This window comes from Zingiber officinale, chromosome 1A (genome assembly GCF_018446385.1).
Source record: "Zingiber officinale cultivar Zhangliang chromosome 1A, Zo_v1.1, whole genome shotgun sequence".
Lineage (NCBI taxonomy): Eukaryota > Viridiplantae > Streptophyta > Magnoliopsida > Zingiberales > Zingiberaceae > Zingiber > Zingiber officinale.
The window spans coordinates 32346304-32361440 of NC_055987.1; the positions used below are offsets into that span (position 1 = coordinate 32346304).

The 15137-nt window shown below is 32.0% G+C and overlaps 1 non-coding gene across 1 annotated transcript; it reads right to left on the reverse strand.

Annotated features, from left to right (window-relative positions):
• Nucleotides 1-14293: 14293 nt before the first annotated feature.
• On the reverse strand, nt 14294-14365 carry TRNAC-GCA. Its single transcript has one exon. It is a non-coding gene; the product is annotated as a tRNA-Cys (tRNA).
• Nucleotides 14366-15137: the final 772 nt, after the last annotated feature.

The window sequence follows — 15137 nt, forward strand, 5'->3', positions numbered from 1 at the left end:
AAAGGAAGTTGAATGATCAAAACTCAACCATAGGATTGAATGGTTGATTTTGAGCCATTAGATTGGAATATGAAAGGGTGGAGACTCTTGGTATACCATGAGATAGTTATAAATATCATTTGGATGATATTTTTCATATGATTTGATCACTTGAGAAGGTGAAAGGTCTCATTGCTTCTTCTTCTTCCTCCTTTCCTTGCTTGGTTGAACACACCCTTGAAGGTTGCTAGCACAACCTTGTGTGTTCTTCTTCATCTTGTTGAGTTTGTGAGACAAACGAAGGCAAGGCTTGTTCATGTGGATACCATAGAGGCGCGGACGCTTGAACGCGCTAAGATCTAGATCCAGATACAAAGGTTGTTGTCGGGATTGCGTAGGGCACGCAATAAAGATATAATCCTATCATGTAGCTTAGTATAGAATATGTTTAAGAAAATGTTTCTTCCCTTTGCATGGGTCCGCTGGATAAGAGGATCTAGTAATTTTTTCACTGCGTTTTCGCGTCTTTTGGCATGCTAGATCCCTACAATAAAGACTTAGGCTTGATCCACACTTGACTAGTTAGACCTAAGATTTTCAGAAAGAAAATTAAATATTTAAGTTCTTTAAAAGACTTTATCTAAAAGTGGTGGATGATCCCATACCCAAGAAGACCTAGTGTCTCGGCACAGCCTGGAAGCTAATTATTGAAATAGATATTTAATTAACTGACTGTTAAACCTTAGTCTAACTCAAATGTTGATCAATCCTGGAATTTAAATTGAAGATTAAATTAACCATCTCACAAAACTATTAAGGTTCCCTGATTGAAAATCTTGCAAAGGGTGAGATTGACATAGTTTTAAAGTAGTTAACCAAACCTAAATTAAATCTAACTCAATTAAAATTCATAATTAATTACAAAATTTTAATTATTTTCAAAATCTAATTAATTACAAAAGATTAATCAATTTCAAAATCTAATTAATTACAAATGCTTAATTAATTTTTAAAATCTTAATTATTTTTAAATCATAATTAATTTCTAAAATATTAATCATTTTCAAATTATAAATAATCTTAAAAATTTTAATATTGTCAAATATTTAAATATAATTAAACTTATATTTTAAAATTCAAATTTTAATATTTTTGAAATCTAAATTTAACTTAAATTATATTTGAAATATACTTCAATATCATAAATATTTTTTTAAAGTTAAAGATAAAATTAACTTAACTTAACTCCATCTCACACAAACTCATAAGCTGAACATGCTTGATTGTCTAGAAAGGATGAGATGGAAAATCAGGAAAATAAATAATGACTTTTATGTTTATTTTACATGCTTGGACTCTAGGACCCTAAAACTTAATTATTTTTTTTGGCATTAATTAAGAGGGAGTAAAAAGGAAGGTTAAGGCATTAAGTTTTTTTTTTGTTAAAATATTGTTTTTCAATATTTCAAAGTTTTTTTAAAAACAAAGGAGTTAAGTATTCTTTCTCAAAATTTCAAAGTTAATTTTTTTTAAAAAAGTTCAAAATATTTTTGAAAAAGGAAGTTCAGTAAACCTTATTTGAAAAAGCAAGTTCAAATATTTTTGAAAAAATTTTAAGTTTGTAGAATTATTTTTCTAAAAACCTTTTTTTTTAAAAAAAAAGGCTAAGTTTTTATCAAACTAATTTTTTTTAAGATAAGTATTTTTCAAAGATAAATACTTAACTATGCTTTTATAAAAATCTCTTTTAAGCTAAGTACTTAACTGAGCTTTTATCAAACATCTTTTTTAAGCCAAGACTTAACTAAGCTTTTTATCAATTTTTTAAAAAAACTAAGTACTTAACTAAGTTTTGATAAAACTAAGTATTTAATAAAATTTCTTTTTAAAAGTGTTCATCTTCTTAGCTAAGTATTTTTACAAGGAAGTCTTTTTAAGTTAAATGTTTTATCAAAATATTTTTCAAACCTAAATGTTTATCAAAATCCTATTAAAGCTAAGTTTTTCTCTAACTCTTCTTTAAAAGTAATTATTTTCAAAGCTTAAGTTTAGCTTAGTTTTTTTGAAAAAGCTAAGTATTTTCAAAGCATTTCTAATTTAGCTAGGTGTTTTTCAAAGCAATTATTTTCAAAAGCTAAGTCATTTTCAACTCTTAAAAATTAGCTAAGTTTCTTTTTGCTACCTTTCAAGGGGAGCTTAAAGTTAAATAGAGTAAATTTTTTACTATCTTTACATGTTAAACAACCTTCTCTCTACTTATTTTCTTTTTGATATATGTCAAAGGGGGAGCGAGATGTTAAAGTTAAGTGAAACATAATTGTTATGAAAGGGGGAGCATAAAGTTTTTTTTTACAAATTATTATATTTATGCTCATGCTAAAATTCCTTTAATTATCGTTATGTTTTACTTAACTTTGAACCAGGTTGTCATAATAAAAAAGGGGGAGATTGTTGGTGTGGGAAGCACTAGACGATCGAACCTGTGTTTTGATTATGTCAAAGGGTCCAAAGTTAAGTTGTCTTGTGATCTAACAAGGTTGATTGAGCTTGCAGGAAAAGTTCTAAGTGTTCTTAGGTAAAAGTCCTAGTGGATTCTAGGCAAGTGGAAAATCCTATGGGGAGGTAACCCTAGGTCATAGGGGGTTGTAACCCTAGGTGATGAAAAGTCCTAGCTGCGCTTAGGTAGGTGGGAAAACCCTAGGGGATGGTAACCCTAGGTCCTAGGGGGTGGTACCCTAAGCCGAAAGTCTTGGTGGGTCGAGCGCTTCGGGCAAAGTCCTAGAGTCGGGGGCTCTAGGTTGAAATCCTGGTGGTCGCAGACGGGTGGAAGTCTGGACGGGTCATGGAGTGGACGTCCAACATGAAGACCGAAAGCCTCAGGGCTGAGCAAAAGTCTAGTCAGTCTGGAGGACCGGTCTGGCAATAACTTCTACTGAGAGGTGTAGGTGAGGACGCGTTCCCCAAAGAGGGAAAAGTTGGCGTCGGTTCAACCTAGAGTTTCAACGAAACTCAAAGTTAAAACTAGATAGTCAGAGGCTGTCAAATTTCGCCTTATTATATATATTATTTTTGCATGGACTAACTTTATTTTGCAGAAAATAAGAGGCTGGAAAAAGCTAGTATGGGCACCCGAAGTCTGGGTGCTCGAAACTGGTTCAGGCGCCCGGAGCTGGTCTGGATGTCCAGAGTCGGTCTGTGCGACTAAGTAAATCTTGGCGTGCTTTCTCTTGTCTTTGTCTTTTCATTATTCCACTACGTTTATACTCGATTGTTTTAAAATGAACAAATTAGCCACGAGCGCTATTCACCCCCCTAGTGCGCAACGATCCTACATCACTAAGTGAGTTTAAGACAATTCAAATACATAAGCAATGTGCATTCAAATAGTGAATCTTTATTTATCGAAATAAATAGTGTATAGGAGTTGGTTGGTATGAAGGACTTAACACCATGCTGCAATTTAGCTAGGTCTGTGGGACTCGATAGTTGGTACGAAGTCTAGATAGGTCTGCAGGGCCCAATATCTGGTGGGAAGTTCGGTTGGGTCCGCGGGACCTGACAACCGATCGAAGTCTAGTTGAGTCTGCGGACCTAACAATTGGAAGGAAGACCTGGTGGGTCAAAGGCAAGTCAAGTGACTGCAGTTGGTAAGTGAAGGTAAGCAACCGGAGGAGAGATCCAGTGAGGGCACATTCCCTATTGAGGGAACTGTAGGCGTCGATCCAACTTAGGTCCATTTAGAAAACTTAAATTGAGATCTTGACTAGATCTTGGTCTCGAGAAGATGGAATATAATTACTACTCCTATCTGCTGAGTTGTACTAACTCTGTTTTGCAAGATGAACCTATTTTTGTTGCCCAGGACTAATCCTTTTTACAGGAAAAGAAGGAACTAAAAAAGGGGGTCCGAGCACCCGGACCAGGCTCGCCCGGGCGGCGTGGTCGCGGGCGTCCAGGTGGTCTAGGAGCCCGAGTCGATCCAGGCCCCCAGACCCGAAAATCCATCCAAAAGCTGATATGGAGCGCATCGACTTGCCGAGCCACATGGTCTAGGTGCCCAAAGTCGGTCCAAGTACCCGGAATAGACCTATATAAAGTCTTTCGACTAGGAGCTTTAGAACAACAACTACTACAATCATCTCTCTTGCGTGCGGCTCCGAAAAAGCTCCGACAACACCAAAATGCTTCTCCAAAGTTCGAAGAATGAAGAGTTCTTCATATTTCCTTTATGTGTTGGTAACTTTATTCATTTTAGTTCTTGTAATCAAATCCTGTAATATATTTTTGAACTGATAGTGGATTGTCCAACGAAAGCACTCGACGAGTGTGGGCCTTGGAGTAGGAGTCTCCGAAGGCTCTGAACTAAGTAAAACTTGGTTTGTTAGCATTGTTTTCTTTTCTTCTATTGTGTACTTCAATTCACTCTTGATTTTCAATGATCGGTATTCACCTCCTCTAGCATCTTTCTGGTCCTACAAGTGGTATCAGAGTCAGTACCAGCTCTGAATTGGTGCAACCACTAATCAAGTAAGGGGGTGATTTTCATTTTTTTTAAAATATCTCTTTCAGATTTTGAGTTTTTTCAATATAATCCAAATTATTACAATTACCTTTTTGGGTAAAATTTTTTTTTCTGTTGTAAAATATTTTGAATTGGTGCAACACTAATCAAATTTCTAAATACCTTTATTACCTTCCACATTGCTAATCCAAGACCTAGTCTTAGGACCTCTTTCCTTTTATTATTTGTGTGAAAAGGTTACTTAAATGACCCAAAATGAGGGATACAACACCGTCCATCCTCCCCTCTTCAACGGGGATAATTTTCCATACTTGAAGAAGTGAATGGAGGTATACCTGAAGACCGACATTGATCAATGGTTCTCCGTCCGACGAGGATACCGAGCGCCAGTAGATGAAGCAGTAAAAGTACTAATTGATCCACAAAGATGGAATCTGGAAGATATGAAAAAGGCCCAGATCGATTTCAAGACAGTGAACATCATCCAGTATGGACTTATTAGAGAAGAACTGAACCGCGTCGACCATTCGAGAATGCTAAAGAGCTCTAGGATAAATTGATCGAATTGCACGAAGGCACAAGTGATGCAAAGGTAACAAAATGTGACTTATTACTAAATAACTTGTTTAATATTAAAATGCAGAATGGGGAAATAGCTACTCAGTTACAAGCAAGAATCAAGGGCTTTCTCAACGGACTTCACCTAATTGGTCACCAACTAGAGAACAAAGATGTAATCATGTATGCCTTGAATTCCTTTTCTCGAAGTGCACTGTGGGAATCTATAGTAGATGCTTATAAAATTTCGAGGAACTTGAATAAACTTAAACTAGATGAGTTTTTTTTGTAAACTTCAACTCCATAAACAGACTAACTCAAAGCAGGACAAGAAAGATATTGCTCTTTTTACAGGTTCTTCAAAAGAAGCCAAGAACAAGAACAAGTCAGAGCTAGAATCTGAATCTAACTCAGAAGTCGACGAAGAGCAACTAGTGAACATGGTCAGAAAAATGTTCACTAGGAGGAAAAATAAATTCACGAAGAAGGATCTACAAAAGGTGATTAAATCAAATGACTCAAAGGCAAAAATCACATGTTGTGGGTGTAATAAGAAAGAACACTACAAGTGTAACGACCCAACTCCTGGGTACTAAGCTGTGAGTCGGATCGCTACATTAACTACTGAAACTACTGTGCTGTACTGTGCGGAAACTGGGTAAAATAAAATTTTACTAAACTACTGTAATTGCCTCTGTTAACACTGTGAGAGTGAGATTCCATATTCAACTACCCTCTAGATATTCATAGCTATGCTGGGGAGGTGAAACTGAAGCTTTGGATCGGTCCGTGGAACGATCCACTGGCGCCCACGCGAACACTGGCTGGATCGGTCTGCCGACCGATCCAGCTGCTCACTGATCGGTCGGGAGACCGATCAGTGGCATCACTGATCGGTCGGCTGACCGATCAGTGACCGCTGGTTTCGTCCCGAACTCTCTGTTCGCGGACGGATCGGTCGGCTGACCGATCCAGGGAGATACAGTAGGCTACTGTATCCATCTGGATCGGTCGACTGACCGATCCAGGAGGAGGAATGGCACTGGATCGGTCTGCTGACCGATCCAGGTGCTGATAGTCTGATACGAAATCAGAATTTCTGATTTCCAGCACTGATTCGTGCCAAAAATCGCATACAAAAGTTCTAGATACATGAAAAACACTCTAACATGTAAATACTAACATTCTAAACATGATAAACTAAACAAAGCATAGTTTACTAAGCTGTAACACCTAGTAACAAGACTAAGTCATAAAACTAGGTATTTTAAGTTCTAAAACTGAAATAAAAGCGTATAGATCCCAAGGATCTTTATTCCAAACTCCTTGCACACACACATCATCATAGCATCGCCCTCCAGCCTCCGCTAGTCCACTTTTCTTTTACCGGTATCTACAGTATAAGAAAAGTAGCATCTGTAAGCTAAGAAGCTTAGTAAGAAACCATCTATCTCACAAAAACATGCAACGATGCGATTATGCTTTTAAAACATGCTGTTTGAAAACTGATCTGAGCATGGCAACATGGCATGACATATAAAAGCATAAACTGGAACTGAAACATGTATAGTATATAAATTGAACATGCTTTAAACTGAACATGGCACACTTATAAACTGAGTATGAAACTGAACTAGTCATGCATATATCTAAATCTGTACATGAACTCAAATCATGTAAACTGAACCTGAACTGAACTGAAAACTAAATTAGTGTTCTCATCACTAGTTTCAAATTTGAAAACCATACATATAATAGATGAAAATACTAAACATGCTGTTGGGCCCTGACAACTGTACTTACTGTGCGCGCATCCCTACGAGACCCGGGATTGCAAGTTCCGAATCCAGCAGGGTTACTAGGTTATCTGAACCTAGGGACGACTGTGGGAGTCCAGCCCATGGATATCTGATCCAAGTACAGTGCCAACTGAATAAAAGTAAAATACTGAATACTGTTTTATTTTACTTTGCTGTTCTAGGTTATCTGAACCTAGAGCTAGGTTATCTGAACCTAGGGCTACTGTGGGAGCCCACTCAATGGATATTTGATCCATATAGCTGTAATAACTAATAATAAACTGAGTAAAATGTTTCTAATACATTTTACATGCTGTTAGGACGCCTACCGGTGCATCCTTCTGAACTGGGCATTCTACCGAGTGCTTGGTGTGCACTAAAAATACACCCTAAAACTGAAAACTATAAAACTACTGAACTAACGCCAAAACTAACAAGCGAGAGCAATTATACTGCAGGTGAGGGATTTCTTACCTCAATCGTAAGGTTTTCTTACGATTCTATCCGCTAGGTTTTCCGGAAAACTGCTCCGTTCGACGAACCACCTACGTCCTCGCGTTCCTCTCGCGGAGAAGAACCGACTTCGTGCTGGTGTTGTCGCCGGAAAGTGAACACACGATCCTAGGGAAGGAACCCTAGGTTTCCTTTGCTTTGTTTGCTGCGCCGAGAGAAAGAAACGGGAGAGGGAGAGGGAGGCTTCGGTGAGGAGAGAAAGTGCCGAACCAAAATAATATAACCCAACCCCAACTTAAGTTTATATTTATATTAAGTGGGTAACTAGGCCCAACATAAGTATAAATATAAATGTTTCCCTTCTCTTTCAGCACGGCCCTGCTGGGTTCAACTGGTTACTAGCATTATCCCTTAAACCATAGGTCTCGGGTTCGATTCCCGCCTAAGCTATTTTGCGACTTATTTGTTTTTGCTACTTCCGGTACTCCAAAAATTATGTAAAAATATCCTAAAAATCTAGAAAAATCATAGGATATTTCTAAAATAAATTCGGGAATTTTTCGGGCTTTACAACAAGTATGAGTGCCCACAAATAAAAGAAGACAAGCCCAAAACAACTAGAAGGAAGAAGGTACTCAAGGCGACGTGGGACGAATCATCTTCAGAAGAATCGGATGTCGAAGATCAGAAGTATCACAACTACCTCGCACTGCTAGCAACGGAACCGGAATCAGAACGTGAGTCGGAGCAAGATGATGAGTCCGAAGATGAATCAAGCCACGAGTCTGCACTCGTTTCTGAAGGTTCGAACAAGGTATCTTCTATCCTAACATCTAATTTTTTTTTAGAATAATTGCATGTTTAAACAAAAAACTAATTAAGTATGAAAAGTAAAATGAATCACTTCTTGAGGAAAATCAACGCCTCAAGGAATAAACTAAAAATAAAAATCCAAATCAAGATACAAGACTTCAGGAGGAAAATACAAATTTTAAAAATGAAATTAATAAACTTAAAGGATTATTAGAAACTTTCACCACTAGATTAAAAAAGTTGGATTTAATTCTTAAAATCCAAAAAGTTGTATATAAAAAATCCAGGCTTAGATACAAGTCCAGCTCAATAAACAAAATATTTATATCACTCCTAAACCAAAATAAAAACCAAATTAAAGCTTAGGTTCTGAAAACATGCTTAACCATACAAGTAGGACTCAATTAATTCTATGTGCCTAAACATGAAATTCATTACCTAAATCCATCTAAAGCTTAACCCAAACCCAAATCTAAAATGTAAAACAAAATCAAATAAAAATTCAAATAAAAAAAATAAATCTAAATCAAATAACTACAAACCAACTCAAATTCAAATTATCATCAAGTATATTTTAACTACAAAAATAATCAATATAAACCTAAAACATAAACCTAAAAGTTCAATAATTCAGGGGGATGCTCCAAAGTAGCTGACACTTCCAAAATAATAGTTTACCTGGATGGGTAATTAGGATTAAGATAAAAAGGAACAAAAGTTTAACTTGAAAAATAGCACTGGAGAAATTTTGGATGATAATAGGTTAGAGAAGCTTTATCTATGCATGTTTAGGAAGATATGATCTCAATCTAGTGCATTTGTCTTAGTAAAACTAACTGAAACTACCCTTTACCAATCTTAGCTGGTTTGACCAAAGTTTTGTTATTAAGTTCAGTGGATAGGACTATTTAGAAAATTTTGAAGGCGTGATTACTCTGATGATGTCTAGGTGACTCACCACAACTTAGAAGTTTATCTAAAAAATGTCTGTTTGTAAACTCAAAGCTAAACTTGAATCTAACACAAGTTTAAATCAAATCCTGAAATTCAACTTAAACTCATCTCACAAAATTATAGGATTCCTTTGTCTGAAAAGTTAGATCAGTGAGATGAATAAAGTTAAATTAAAGTTAAACTAAATTAAATCTAAATAATTAATTCTTTACAAATTTGCAAATAATCTTGAAGATATTGCTTGTGCTTGAAAAATCTTAGATTAAGGTGAAGGATATTTATTCGGATAATTTTTAAATTCTAAGAAAATTATTTACTTATGTTTTCTAAAAATTTCCTATTTCTTTAGTGTTCCAAAATTTATTTTGGCCTTAGATTAGATTAAACTCGTGCAAAGCATGATCCTATAGATCTAGGAATTAAGCATCTCACAAACATACTAGGTTTACCTTGATTATGTATTTACAAACATAGAATGGTGTGAGATGCGTAGACATTTTGCCTAAACTTCATATGCTTATATCAGTGCATCAACATAAGTCTAGGCGAAAAATATAACAGTATATTGATAAGTCAAGTAGTTTTTTTTTGTAAATATCTAACTTGATATAAATACTTGACTTGACTAACCAGGTAAACACTGCTATCTTCTAATATTTAGTTAGTCGCTAAGGATTAGGCAGTTAAGGATCAATAGTAGATAAGTATGTTTAACTAAACCTTTATTACTACTATTTTTCTTAAATTCTTAACTTAATTAGTTTCCTATCCTAAGTTAACTTAATTTTTGACTTAATCAATTACTAACTCAAATTAATTTTTAATTAATTAATTAAAGAAATTAACTTAAAATAACTTTTAAATTTGAATTAGTTTATTAATTAATTCTCAATTTAAATTAATTTACTTAACCGTTAATTAATTTTTAATTTATGTTATTCTTAAACTTTAATTAACTCTTAAATTAACTTCTTAATTAAGTTAATCAGTCTTCAAATTAATTAATCTTTAACTTAACTTTATTTTTTAAACTCAATTAATTCTTAACTTAATTTTAAATACTTTGTTAAATAACTCAATCATTTTTTTCTTTATTTAATTAAATTGTTAATTATTAACTTAACCTTAACTTAAATTAATTTTTCTTAATTAATTTTAAACAACTTCATTTTCAAATTACTTAATTTCCGTATCACCTTAATCTACAACTCAAATTAGTTTTTCAATTTAAACTTAACTCAAAATAACTCTCAAACTTAAATTAATTAACTGTTAATTAATTTTTAATTCTTGATTAAAATTATTCTTCTAACTTAATTAATCTTTAATTAAATTCTTAAATTAACTTCTAAACTTAATAAAATTTTAATTTAATCAATTTGTTACTTAAATCAATTTGTTAACTTAATCAATTTTAACTACTTAATTTGCTCAATTTTAAAACTAATTAATCTTTAACTTAGTTAATTTTATTATTAATTTTTAACTTAAATAAATCTTTGAACTTAACTCTATCCCTAATTAATTAATTAAAAAATTCTTTTAATTTTTTTTTAAAAAAATTATTTTAAAAACTATTTTAAAAGCTATTTTAAAAATTATTTTAAAAATCCTTTAAAAACTTTTTAAAAATCCTTTTAAAACTAATACTTAACCTTAATTTAATTAACACCTAATTAATTAAATAAATAATTAAATCAATTAAAATTTAATTAAATTAATTTTAAAGTGAATTAAATAATTAATAAGTAAATAATTAACACTTAATTGAATTAAAAGCTCAAAACGTTAATCAAAATTTTAAATTAAATCATAATTTATCTTAATTAAAAATTGAGTCAAATTAAACCTTAACTTACTTAACTTTGTTTATTAACTTTAACTCTGAATTAATTTAAACTTACAACTTAGTTAATCCTAACTCAAACTTTAAATCAATAATTTGTTTAAGTTAAATCTAATCAAGACTTAAAATTAACTCAATTAGTGAATATAAAATGTAAGTTATTTTAATCAAATTAGTATTAAATTATTGAATTGAGTAAGTAAAAATTCATCAATAAACCATTGATAATGATTAACCATTATTGAGTTAGTAACAAATTATTTCATTTAATCTAAAACTTAATTTTAACTTAATACACCTAAATCTAAGGTTAATTTTTTTAATTAATGATTAGTCAAACATAAGTGAACAATCATAATAAGGTGTAAATAATATATTTGATGAACATTAGTATTACGAATAGTAAATTTCTTAAGCACTAAGATAAAAATTCTGATTGCTAACAAAGATAATCAGAATGTGTTATATTAAGGGGGAGCAAGGACATTGAAAATGTATTGCACAATTTAACATACTCAAATCCTAATACAAATTAAGGAGGAGTGTTAACTTATAAGGAAGACAGGGTTCAACTATACGAAAAACCTTTTCTTCTTAAGGAAGACAGTGTTAACTTATAACTATTTTGAAAATATTTTGAAACATTGATTTGAAAAACCTTTACTTTTAAAATTTACTACATATGAAAAGTTAATTTGCTTTGAGAAAGTCTTTGAAAAATCAAATCATTTTTAACTTGAAAAATTATTTCTTACCTAATTTTTTTAAAAGCATTTTTTTAGAAACTTTCTTTTTAAAATTATTTTGAAAAATATTTTTTCTTTATTATGAAATATATTTTGACAATATTTTCAAAATTAATCTGCTGAATTTCTTTAAAACATTGATTTGTTGAATCTTATTTGAAAATTATGTAATGTTTCAAAACTAATTTGCTTAAACTCTTGGAACATGTTTGCAAAAGTTTAAAAATTTCCTTTAAAAATTATATGTTTGAAAATCTAAAGAGACTACACTTTTAAAAATTACAAAATTACTTTGAAAATGGATGTTTTTAAAAATTACTTTAACTTATCCTTTGAAAACCTCACATTAAATTATATATTCAAACATGTTTTTAATACTTTTTGAAAATTTATTTGAAAATCTTTTATAAATTTTAAGAAAATTACTTTCAAATTAGTGTAAATTTTTTAAAACCTGAGTTTCCTCCCTCAAATGTACTTGAGCTTTTACCTTTATCAAACATCTCTAAAGTACTTGGCATATTTTTTTGAAAACTTATAAAATTCTTTTTATGTAACCTTTACTTAAATTATCTCTATTTCTTGCATTAGTTTTTAGTTTTTGATGTATGCCAAAGAGGTAGGATAATGAGTTAAGTTAGAAAAACCAAATAATGTTAACTCACGTTACTCAATTTTTATGCTTGCTTAATTGCATTTTTTTTCTAACTTTAACTTAGGATGCCATTATATCAAAAAAGGAAAGATTGTTGGTACAGGTTGCACTAATAATCTGGTTTGATGTATGACAAATAGGTTAAAGTTAGATGTGATGTTTGTCTAACTTTTCTACCAAGTGTGCAGGAGTTGATTGTTTTGAAGGACCTGACACCAGACTAAAATCCAGATAGATCCGCGGGACCTAATAGTTGGTGGAAAGTTCAAATTGGTCCGCGGGACCCGATCTCTAGCGTGAAGTTCGATTGGGTCCGCGGGACCTGATAATTGGACGAAGTCCAGTTGGGTCTGCGGACCTTACAACTGGAGGGAAGACTTGGCGGGTCAAAGGCAAATCAAGTGACTGTAGTTGGTAAGTGAAAGTAAGCAACTAGAGGAGAGATCCAGTGAGGACACATTCCCCGTTGAGGGAACTGTAAGCGTCAATCCAACTTAAGTCAATTTGGAAAACCTAAGTTGAGATCTTGACTAGATCCTGGTCTGGAGGAGATAGAATCTAATTACTACTCTTATCTGTTGAGTTGTACTAACTCTATTTTGCAGGATGAACCTATTTTTTTTTGCCCAAAACTAACCTTTTTTTTTTTTGCAAGAAAAGGAGCTGAAAAAGGGGGTCCGGGTGCCCGGAAAGGGTCCAGGAGTCCGGACCAGGCTCGCCCAAGCGGTCCGGGCGCTTGGAATGGACCTATATAAAGGCCTTCGACCAAGAGCTTCAGAACAACAACTACTACGATCATCTCTCTTGCATGCGGCTCTAAAAAAACTCCGATAGCACCGAATGACTGCTCCGAAGTTCGAAGAACGAAGAGTTCTTCATATTTCCTTTGTGTGTTTGTAATTTTATTCTTTTTAGTTCTTATAATCAAATCCTGTAATGTATTTTCGAACTGATAGTGTATTGTCCAATGAAAGTACTCGATGAGTGCGGGCCTTAGAGTAGAAGTCGTCAAAGGCTCCGACCCAAATAAAATTTGATTGATTAATATTATTTTTTTTCTACTACGTACTTTGATTCGCTCTTAATTTTTGATGATCGTATTCATCCCCTGCCCCTCTCGTTTTAATTGTTGCCATCAAAATAAAATTTTAAAATAAGATTTACTATGTTGAGGCAACAGGTGCGCCTATTGGGCTAGGCTTATTATTGGCCTCTAAGATGAGTCAAATCATAAAAAACCATCCCTCGTTATTGTTTTCTTAAAAGTGTGTTCTTATCATTTTCACCGAAAGAGTCTCTTTTTAAAAAATAAATAAAAAAAACAGTGTCTCAAGTTGCAGCAATTTTTTACAATAACTAGTACAACTGCTACTAGACCATAATCGTTATTGTTGATTTAATTTTGATAAAATTAAAATAATTTTAATTAAATTATAAATATAATACTGATTGATATATAATATTTTTTTAACTAAATTGAAACAATATTATAGTAGAAAATTTAACATGTTATAGTAGCCACACTACTACAATATAGCATTAGAAGAATCATAATTTTTTTAAAATGAAAAATATGTATGGAGTTATTTTGATTATTATTAATTTTTTTTTTTTGAAAAATGAGTGATTTTTTTAAGAAAATGATGATAAGGTTACCTCTTTCAAATTTTTTATTATATTAAGTGTAAAAAATTCATGATAATTGAGGATGATTTGCATTTTTTTTATGGGTATCATAAATAATTGAGGATTATAGTACAGTGAACCTTCTATCTTAATTCATGTTAACTAAAAGTTAATCTTATTATAGTGGATATTGAGGATTCAATATAGTAACAAATTATATTTTTAATAAAAAAAATGAGTAAAGGGTTTAGAGTATAATATTATAGTATACCTTATTCTAGTGGATATTGAGGATTAAAGATAGTAGCAAATTATATGTTTATGTATTTAAAAAGTAAGTAAAGGGCCCAACCGGGTTCGAACCGGTGACCTATTGATCTGCAGTCAATTGCTCTACCACTGAGCTATGGACCCAATTGATATTATTTGTTATCAATTTACAATATTTAATATTATATTTTGTAATAATGGACTTAGTCTTGTGTCAATTATAAGACCTATTACAACCAAATGATAGCTTATCGTGGAAAAGTTATGAATTTCATCAAGTAAACATGAGATTATTTTCTCTCTATCAATATTTATCGGCCCTACTATTACAACCAAATAAAATTGACTATAGATTTATAATATTTATTTATAAATTATATAGTGAAAATCAATGTTTATTTATAATATCTTACTGGACATTATAAAAGATTATTTTTGCTACTCAAATTTATTTACCATTTCACGTTGTTGAGCCAATAACTGTCACTAAATTCATATATACTCTATTTTTTTATCTAGTATTTATTTTTTAAAATCGATTAATTTTAGAGATGATTATTTTTATCTAGGTATCTATTTTTTAAAATCGATTAATTTTAGAGATGATTATTTTAATTTTGTAAAAAAATTTTATCGACTATTAGGATAAAAGTAACTCGTCCAAATGGCCAGCATGACCCACTTTTCATGAGAAAAAAAATCTCCCATGATGAAACCCCATCCATATATACTATTCTAATTCTCTACATCAGTGACACAAAGACAATATCTAACTAGTACCATATCATCAACCCATTAAATACAACATAATTTATGTTAAGAGATATACTTCTCATAATTTTAAGGATCCATATCAGATTTAAAATATCTCCAAATCTTTAGTTATCGTATCTAATCCCACAAATTAAGAATTTAT